Here is a 10,894-nt window from a genome sequence, read left to right as displayed (position 1 = left end):
GAGTGGAAATGATCAAGGATTCTCACATTCCAATCTTGAATTCATCTATTGAGTGGCCTGGGAACATTATTTCTTTGGGTTTGTGCTTCCTTATCTGCAGAATGGGTATAATAATGCCATTACTTGAAAGGAAATGATACATCCAGTTATGTCTAGGTAATATCATATATTGTAATATTGTCTAGGTAATATCAAATATTGTAAGAATTTTGATAGTATATATTATGTAATCAGCACTATGCCTAGCACATTGTAAACACTAAGTGGTAGCTGTTATTACTGGTTTCATAATTGTTTGGCTCATAGACATATTGTTTCTGAATAAACAGAAGCAGCCTTGTAAAGTGAACCTATGGACTTATTGAACAATAGGAAGAGTTCAAAATTTGCATGCCTTTGGAAGCAGGTATCTCATAGTCATCTTTATGTCACTGCTCAGGATTTTAATGTTATGTGAAATAGGTCTATCATGCAAAATATTCTAAGTAGAAAGTCACTTTCATCCGTGAGGCTAAGAGAACTGCACTGTGCACTCCAGGTTTTTTTTTTTTTTTTTTTTTTTTTTCCATTCATTTGCTCAAAGATAAGCAGCAAGCTATTACACTCTTATAGGGCTGCCCTCAGACACTATTTCTGGCCACCACTTGTGGGAATGGTTTATGAGATGTCAGTGTGTGTGAGAAGAGATAGCATAGTTTGTCATGGGCGGATAGGCCATATTCTGCTGCAAACTGATGGCTTTGTCTTTTATCACTTTACAGGCTTATTTTACAAGCTGTGACTCTGTGGTTCATCACAAAGAAAACTGTCATCCCCAGACACGTGGCCTGCACATCCTTTCATCTTCCAAGCCAGTGGGATCTGTCATATGACATCAAGCAGACTAGAAACTCCAGATGGACCATGCGACTGCTACCGTGTAACAAGGAAGGTTTGTACTGGCATAGATCCAGGCTTTGCACCTTTGATTAGATTACACTGATGGGAAAAACATAAGTAAGCTTTTAAGTTGTGCACACTGATAATATGTCACAAATATCACCTTAAAGGAAATGGTACAACTCGCTGGGTTTAGGTGATAATTATTTATCATGGTGTTATTCTGAGTAACAGATAAATCAATTAAGATTGGTTTGCTCCACCTCCCCCTCCATCTTAACAAACTGTTTTCATCACTATGTATTAATAATATGTAATTCTTGAAACAATTGTATAGTTTTAATTATTAATGATGTTTCAAAATTGTTAATAGATTAATACCTTGGTTGTGTGTATGTGTGTGTGTGTGTGTGTGTGTGTAACAATTCTGTAAATATGGCTTCTTCTACTCAAAATATCACTTAAGAAATAATACATCCAGAAATCTAAACAGAAAATTCTTTAACATTTCTAGAGGAGTTCTGTGGCTGAGAGTTGAGGGATTTTCTTAACTATGTCTGTAAGACATATGTTAGCATTGGAAGCTGGGCCCTATCCTGCTGAGTTCAGCACATTGCCTGACCCTGGGACATAGCATCATGCTGTAGCTCTGACTTGGCAGATCAGATTAAACTACTTTGGGGACATTAAAGTATAAATATTTCATAGTGCTCTCATGGGATTGAATTTGAACTAAAACACTTAAAAGTCTCAGTTGCTTGGTCCTGCTGATGATTTCTGCATTTTTCTTCTCTTTAAATTTTCACATTTTGCAAAGTTATCTCTTTTGGAGTTTACACATCTGACCTGAGCTCAGATGTGAAATTTTCCACTTGTAAGGGCAAATTTCAGATTTTGGAGCATTTTAGAATTAAATTTTCAGATTATGGTGGCTCAGCCTGTGTATACATAGGATTCCTATATTTGACATTCACATGTAATTAATTATATGGCCAATTGAGGTCAGTTAATTTAATGGAAAAAGAAGTTTCATTCTTTCATGTAATTGACCAAAAAAAAAACCTTTTTTTTTTTTTTTTCTGAGATGGGGTCTCGCTCTGTCGCCCAGGCTGGAGTGCAGTGGCTGGATCTCAGCTCACTGCAAGCTCCGCCTCCCGAGTTTAGGCCATTCTCCTGCCTCAGCCTCCCAAGTAGCTGGGACTACAGCCGCCCGCCACCTTGCCCAGCTAGTTTTTGTATTTTTTTTTTTTTTTTTTGAGGCGGAGTCTCGCTCTGTCACCCGGACTGGAGTGCAGTGGCCGGATCTCAGCTCACTGCAAGCTCCGCCTCCCGGGTTTACGCCATTCTCCTGCCTCAGCCTCCCGAGTAGCTGGGACTACAGGCGCCCACCACCTTGCCCGGCTAGTTTTTGTATTTTTAGTAGAGACGGGGTTTCACCGTGTTAGCCAGGATGGTCTTGATCTCCTGACCTCGTGATCCGCCCGTCTCGGCCTCCCAAAGTGCTGGGATTACAGGCTTGAGCCACCGCGCCCGGCCCTGTTTTTTGTATTTTTTAGTAGAGACGGGGTTTCATCGGGTTAGCCAGGATGGTCTCGATCTCCTGACCTCGTGATCCGCCCATCTCGGACTCCCAAAGTGCTGGGATTACAGGCTTGAGCCACCACGCCCGACCAATAAAATCTTTAAATTTAAACTGAACAGCAAATATCATATATTAAGTTCTTCATCACCTATGCCTGTGGTATAGTCACACAATTGTGAATATATTACTTACCATATACATGTTCTTGCATCTTCAGGATCACCTGGCAAGATGTGAGCCAGTCTCATACAAAATCTATTCCATTCAGAATATCCATTAAAATGAGGAATCATATTTGACATAAACAGCTTTGCTTTACCAAAGACTACAAACTTTTGTTTACCATCAGACTACAAACAAATAGTGTAAATGATATATGAAACAATGATGCGAATGACCAAGAAGATGTAGCTCCCAGTGAGAAGTAGGAATTCCCTAGTTTCTTATAAGGATGTCTACCAAGTTTTGTAATCAGTGTGGTTTATGTAGAATGAAGATCTTGGCAGATCAAAAGAACTTCGAGCTCATTACTTTGTGTAATTCAGGCTGGATGAAGGTCATGTCAATACACAAAAGTCTACCTACTACATTGAAAGCAAGTCCTTCCTGTGTGGCATGAGTTTCCCTTCTTATGGTGTCATTGAGCCAACAGAAGTTCTAGCTGTGAGCTCCTACCCAGAGCTTGTCACAAATTAAGTGTTCCCTAAATTTTTGTTAAATTGACTCATTAGAGTTTAGATTACTCATCACTTCGGGCATCACTTGGGGGGATCAGGCTGATCCACTAGACTCCCACGATTACAGCAAACCTTGATACTATGGTTACTCTAATAGGAAGCAAGCAACTTGAAAATAACAAATGAAATGTTTTATTGTAAAATGGAATAATTTCCTTATTTCTCCTTTGCTTTCTACAGTCCATCCCAAGGCTACAGCTGAAAGAGTATTACCTTGTTCATACTTGTCAGGCTTTAAATAGAAGTACTGCTTTATATTCCCTGAAATTAGATGTCATATTGGTTTTATTTCCACAGACTAAGTTGTGACATGTTTGGTGGCCAGTTTTTCATTTTCCTCCTTCAATTCAAGTCACTAGAAAGTAAACCAGATAAGAGCAAAAAAAACCCCACAAACTGCTGGAGAACTATCTTGGAAATCTTTTGTGAACACCAGATATTCCCAGTTGGATGTGTCAATAGCATTGTTTATAGGGTGACTATTTGTGTTTTAAAGAGAGATTAGGCAAGATTTAGCAGCTCACCAGTGTAGATCCATCATATTGACTACAATAAGAACCAAGAGGCCGGGCGCGGTGGCTCAAGCCTATAATCCCAGCACTTTGGGAGGCCGAGACGGGCGGATCACGAGGTCAGGAGATCGAGACCATCCTGGCTAACACGGTGAAACCCCGTCTCTACTAAAAAATACAAAAAACTAGCTGGGCGAGGTGGCGGGCGCCTGTAGTCCCAGCTACTCGGGAAGCTGAGGCAGGAGAATGGCGTGAACCCGGGAGGCGGAGCTTGCAGTGAGCTGAGATCCGGCCACTGCACTCCAGCCTGGGCGACAGAGCGAGACTCGGTCTCAAAAAAAAAAAAAAAAGAACCAAGAAATAAATGCAATATATTTCTTTCATATAGCCAACAAGTTCTCCAGCCATTTAACAGGCCATCACTTTTAATAAAATAGTAGCCATGTTAGCAAAACTAAATGTAATTTGTAGTGGCTTGTTAAAACTAAAATCCCTAGCATGTTAATATCACAGCTAAAAACACTAACCTGAAATAATATGATTCAAAGAAATGTGGATGTCCACAGCTCTTCTCTGAATCCCAATGATGTGTGGCTTCTATAACTGAAATAAAGCTAGGAAGAGTCACCACAGTGGTTCAGGAGCAGCTCAAGAACACAATTAGTGCAGCTTTGTTTTTGAATATTATATGACAAGTTCAAGAGGCTAAGCGATATTTTCCATAGACTTCAGCATTTGTTCAATGACTTAAGAAAATTCTATTTGGTCTCACTAAGTGAAATAGAAGAAAAATATTTTTACCTTCAAATTTCAGCTTTGTTTACCTTTTCAATTGTCAAGAGCAAGTCTGTATTTCTGGCTTCCATTTCAAATTACTCAAGTTTATATCTACCATAAAGAAACAATAGCCGATTTGTATAAGAAGCACCTTTTTGCAAACTGTTGTACATGGACACATTAGATCTGCTTTCCCAGCACAACAGCAATGTGAATACTTTATAGCTATTCCTGAGTTGAGTTCATTCATTGACATCTGTCTCAGAACAGTAAGCATTTTGTATTCACCTTGTCTGTGTTTTCTAAACTCACACATCTTTTACTTTTCCTTGAGGGAGATCATAAATGCAAAGATGTATAATTAGCCGCCCCATCTACCTGTTTTGTGGCAGTCATTCTTGTATGCAGCATTTTATTTGTAAAGAGCTTTAATGCTAACATTAACAACAATTTGTGAAGCATTCCACTCAAAAAGAGAATCTGGGATGGAGTACATAATGATAAACAAAAAAGGAACATATGAATACAGACAGCTGCGAGTGACACACACACACACACACACACACACATACACACACACACACACACACACACACACCCTAAACTGGGAAATCTTCCTAGAAAAAGTCAAAAAATAGTGAAGGGAAAGATGTGGTAAGAAGGGGGGTGAAGTGAATAAAGAGGCAAAATCGAGTTTAAATCCCCCAAAATAGTATTCAGTAGTAAAAGGAAATTAGCTTGCCTGTGTTGCTTAGAAAAACATGTACAAAATGAAATTTAAGTTAATAGTGTTCTATGTCAGTCTTACACTATCGAATATTTCCAATGTACCTAACCGGGTTTAAACAAGCCAATTTCATGAGTTTTGCCCTCAGGAGAATTACAACACCCCACCCAGCAATAGATGGAGTGGGAAGGTTGTTAGATTCGAAATCAGAACCTCAGATTCTAGTTTCAGGTTGAACGCTGCCTAATTATGTCACTTCAGATGTTATTTAACCGAACTGTGTTTAGTTTCCTTCATCAAGCAGGAAGAAAATGTTTTGAGATTAAAATCATGTGAAAAGTAATACGAAATATAGCAAAAACTACAAATTACAAATGTAAATATATAAAGCTATATACAGGATGTGTAGAATGTACAATTCCTTAAGCTATCATTTTCACCATATCTTTGTGTGTGTGTTTGTGTATGTAATATAATTAAAGTGTACGTAGATCTTGCAATATTTACAATAGTTATAATTTAATATGGGTACAAACTGAATGTATTTTAACTATGGAGCAATCATAAGAGAGGATAAGTGCATTCCATTCTTATTTAATGTATTATTAAGTCTGTGATATACATTCTGAACAAGTTTTCTTCTTAATTTCATAAAATGGGGATAGAATAGAAAAATCAAGCAAAATAACTTATCTTTTGTTTCTCACACAAAACGTTAATGAAATTCAAGTTTAAGAGCAATATCAGTGAAGCAATAAGGTTATTAGTCAGTAAAAAGTAAAAGTAATGAATAGTTGAAATAAAAAGAGAAAATTTATCACAAATAATTAGCTCACATAGGATGAAAGCTCTTTTCTAGTCACACATGGGCAAAAACTGTGCCTTTTCAATTAAGCAAAGTTTTCCATCAGAACAATAAAAACTCATTTTAACAAATAGTAAAAGAAGTTTAAAACTTGGTTTCACAAATCCTTATCTAACAAATCAGCATGTGGGTGAGGTTGCAGATTACGTGTGCTTATTTGTGTGTGTTGGTGTACATATATGCATATATGTAAGGTAAAATCATGGTGACAATCTATGAGCAAAAGGAAAATAAAAACTTTTCTCCTCTGTTCTGTGTTCAAAAATGACAGGTGTAGGGGAAGCGATGCAAAAGAAAATAGATTCAAATTACTTGTAGGGCAGTTTATGACTGAGTTCTAATTCTAAGGGGAATGATAATGATGGCTAGATATCCAGTAAGTATAACATTGTCTATAACAATGTGGCTATAACACATTTAGTGTCAAAGTCACTATTTTATATCCATGAGATAAATCGCTTCCTAGAGGTAGCTTGGCCTGTGGTAACACACTGTTTATCCATGTTGATCAAATTTGCCCTCTGGAACAGCTCATGTAATCAAATAATGCTTTTGACACTGGAAAGGAAGGAAGGAAGAAAGGAAGGAAGAAAGGAAGGAAGGAAGGAAGGAGGGAGGGAGGGAGGGAGGGAGGGAGGAAGGGAATGGAATCAAGGGAGGGAGGGAGAGAAGGAGAGTTAAAAACAGTATATTATACATTTTTAAAAGAATTTCTGGTAATTTGTGGCTAACTACTGTAAGTAAACAAATATTTTAATGTCAGCTCAGAGATTCATGAGCTCATTAAGACCCTTAGTGATCCAAAATTATGTTTTCTGATACAATCAATTTACTGTAGTAAAATCTAAGTCATCTAGCTACTTTTGTGCTTGGTTTCTATCAAACAGAGACACATATAAGAAAAAAGTGAGTCCCAGAGGTCTAATATTTAAAACAATTTTCTACATATTGCCTTTGGGCCAGTAAATATTCATTTCAGTGATTTCTACCTCATTATTCATTCTCCATGAGAATGTAGATCCCTGAAGCATTTTAGGATTCTGTGTTAGCAAGGAAAGTCTCAGGTTATTTTGCTTCTTAAGATAGAAAAATGTTCAAAAATATATTTACAACAATTTGGAGATTTTTTTTTTTGCAATGTCAAGGCCAAGAAAAAAAATCCAAGTTAAACACAACTGCTCAATTCTGCAGCATGTCAGTGAATCAAATTTTCATTAAGCCTAAGAGATATAACATCCTCTAGGAAAGGACCCCGTCTGTACCCTTTGACATATACATGTGGTTTCACATTTTAAAGCATTCACTATTATTTTAGTATTACAATATTTTATTTATAGTTTCAATACCATAAAAAGATAGAATTTCTGTTCTGAATTAGACAACGTCTTAAGAATAATTTCACTCTATGTGGACAGCTATTTCTTGAATCTCCTGAGCTATAATGAGGATATTTAATATTCTACTTTAATAATAATGATTAATTTACCCAATTAAGGCATGCTAGTTTTCAAATATCAAGAATAATATCCTTTTAAGTTTGGTCTCAATACTTGAATGCTGTGAAGTCACCCAGCGTGTTGTATACTTTAGTGACAAAGAATTCACTTCCTTTTCGCTACAAAAGCCATCCTACTGCTGGTTGCTAGTATGTTTTGGTTGTTGTGTCTTGTTTTCCCCTCCACTTCTGACTTGCTGCTCTTTAAGTTTGGGTTGCCAGAAGAGACAGGTGGTGCATGAAGGTTACTTAAAACAGTGCCAATTTTAGCTCTGCAGCAAACATGGGTCAAATCAAGTGGAAACTGATGTCAGGATGGGAGCGAAGTTGAGAGTTAGAAATGGGCATGATCTTTTTTCATCCTTTGGATGCATTTTTAACATTTTCTCTTGTTGTGAGTGGATAATCAATGGAGATTTCTGAAATTTAGATTAACACATTGTATTATTGATATACTCTGTACCAGATACTGCAATACAATATCTCATTTAGTCTTTGTAACACTTCTATGTGGTAGCTAATATTATATACATTTTACAAATGAGGTATCCAAGTCTCACAGTAGTAAGGTGACCTACCTAAAATTGCATGTAGCTAAAAAATGACAAAGCTCAAGTATAAATAGAACTGTAGTTACATCAGCAGTTGTCAACTAGGGGCAATTCTGCCCTCCAGAGGGGCATTTGCTAATGTCCAGAGGAGATATTTTTGGGTTTTACAACTGGGAAAAGGACAGTATCTGGTTTGTAGAGGCCTGGGATATTACTCAGTATCCTGCAACACACAGGACAAACCCTCAAACAAATAGTTTTTTAGCTCTAAATTTCCATAGTACTGAGTTTGACAAACTCCAAAACAGAGGTATTCGAACACTAAGCTCAATTTTTTTCTTATCACAACGTTACTTTTTTCTCTGAGGCTACTAATGAATCCATCAAAGCAATAATGTGGAACACAGTTCTTGAGATACTGTGTAAGATACGTTAAGAAGAATGGCTTGACCTGGGACTCAAAACAGAAAGTATACAATAGAAAACTGTTACGTTATCATTTATGCATTTTTTTAAGTGACCGGCCAGCTGTCTTTGGATAGATGGAGTTCAGCAGTTAAGATTCAACCCTTGCTTTCAAGTGAGAAGAGAACCCATGCATGTGCATGTATGTATACGTATGTATACATGTATACATATATATATGAAAAATAACTATATGGGTAACATATGCTGAGTGCATGCTTGGAGTAGGTAATAAACAATAAACGCTAACATTTAAAGAATACTTGCCATGTGACAAATGTACCTATCAGGTAGATATTACTATCTTCTGCAATTTAGAATTGAAGTTTAGAAAGCTTAAGTGAATTTTCCAAAAATCCCATATTAAGATGTAGAACTGATATAAACCCAGGTATCTGGCCCTAGAATTTGTTTTTAATGAGTATGTTATACGTACACTGCTACAGATGGCAACAGGAATTCATAGAAGTTCTTCTATGAGAAGTCTATACTGGCTCAAGATGGCTTGTAGGAAAAGGAAGGAGACCTTAATATATTTAGAGGAGTGGGAAGGCACTTCAGAGAAATGAGAAAGGTTAGGAGATAGAAAGGTGCTTGTTGCATTTGGGAGACACTAGCTAGAGTGGACACCATGTAGGAACATGGAGACATAACTGCAGAGAAATCAAAGGCATGAAGCACACATTCATACCTTACTCCTACTTCAATGAAAAGTTAAGGTCTCCTGGTGTAACCTACCTTGTCTTCATGTCACTACACCTCAAAACTCAAAAGCACAATTGGATAGAAGGAATACAATCTAGTATTCAGTAGCATAATAGGGGCAAATTTAGCAAACAATAATTTATTATGTATTTCAAAATAACTAGAGGAGTGAAGTTAGAATGTTTTTAACACAAAGAAATGAGAAGTGCTTAAGGTGATGGATACCCCAATGACACTGATTAGATCATTACACATTGTATGTCTTCACATGTACCTCTTAGACTTATAAACTATTTTATGTCCATAATAATTTAGAAATTTGAAAAGCCTTCAACATTTTTCCCATTTACTTCTTCCTTCCTAGTGAGGCTAATCCCTCTATGTGATCCACCAAAATTCTCCTACATAGGAATCAGATCATGAACATTCCAATCCACTTGGCTCCCTCTTTGCTCCACACTGTTTACCTACCATCTACTGCATCTTCTGAGATCTTGTTCTGCCAAGGATCCTTCCTCTACAGAATACAGATTCCATGAGGCCAGAATCTGTGTTGAGTTCGTTGCAGTAAACTCAGAGGCTAGCACAGTGTGCAATATAAAAATACGCTAAAATATGTTTGTCGAAATAACATATTTTTTTTCCTGTGAACACCTTCCCTGCTTCCTGCAAACGTGTGGGTCTCCATGTCCAAACAAATTGTTCCTTTGATATAACCACCATCTTAAGTTCCTGGACTAAATCACTTTAAGGGCAAGTTTCTATTGCCAGAAAAGAGGTTACAAAAATGTTTGGGTCTTAGAACTTTTAGATTTTAGAATTAGACCAAAGGTCTATAGACTGCAGACATAGTGGTTCCATCATTTAGTAATTGTGTATTTGGGCAAGTTTCTCAACCTTTCTGTGCTTTAGTTTTCTCATCTATAAAATGAGGATAATATGAATATATACCTCATAGGCTGATTATAAGGAAAAAATGGTGTTATATGTGAAAGTGCTTCATGAAGAATAATCATCTGCTCTGTAAGAGTTAAGCTACTAAACCTCTTTGTTTCATTTTTAATATTAATATTAATATCCCCCCAAAAGTAAGGTACCAATGTCAAAAATAAATACATGCCCATTGAGTTTGGGGTGTCAGAGAAGGAACCATAGTTCGACAAGCCATCCACATACATAATTGCAGCTCAGAGTAAGGACATTCAGAGTAACAATATTATTTGTCAAGAATCAAGTGCTGAGTGGATGAGAGAGAAAGGTTCAGGCAATTCGAAAGTCAAAGGCAGAAAAAAAGAGCATAAAGTATTTCCAAATCTTGATAGCATAAATAGTAATGAAGCAAGGAAAAAAAGAGAAGAAAATGAAAATAATATGACAGAAGAGCAAAATGAGCTGTAAAAGCAAAGCACCAAAGTTAAAAAAAAGAAGAGGAATTAGTTTTTTTAAATATCTTAAAAGGACTTTAGTGTGAAGTGTGCTGTGTTTCTTAGTTCTAAAATTTACTCTTTCAAGATCAAATATTTACTAAGCATCTTCTCTATGCCAATCACATTCTCATTAACCATTTCTTTGACACTTAAGGACCCCAGTAAATTAGAT

General features: G+C 36.8%; 1 long non-coding RNA gene across 1 annotated transcript in view; it reads left to right on the top strand.

Moving 5' to 3' along the window:
- The first annotated feature begins 809 nt into the window (after window positions 1-809).
- LOC117094931 overlaps window positions 810-10,894 on the top strand; it is a 94,464-nt gene continuing 84,379 nt past the window's right edge. Inside the window, exon 1 of the long non-coding RNA XR_004441731.1 lies at window positions 810-931. This is a non-coding gene — a long non-coding RNA (uncharacterized LOC117094931). The remainder of the gene's footprint in view (window positions 932-10,894) is intronic.

The sequence above is a fragment of the Trachypithecus francoisi genome, unplaced genomic scaffold (assembly GCF_009764315.1).
Source record: "Trachypithecus francoisi isolate TF-2019V2 unplaced genomic scaffold, Tfra_2.0 Lachesis_group13, whole genome shotgun sequence".
Classification (NCBI taxonomy): Eukaryota; Metazoa; Chordata; class Mammalia; order Primates; family Cercopithecidae; genus Trachypithecus; species Trachypithecus francoisi.
Note: the sequence above shows the minus strand (reverse complement) of the source record. Positions and strands in the feature narration are given on the sequence as shown.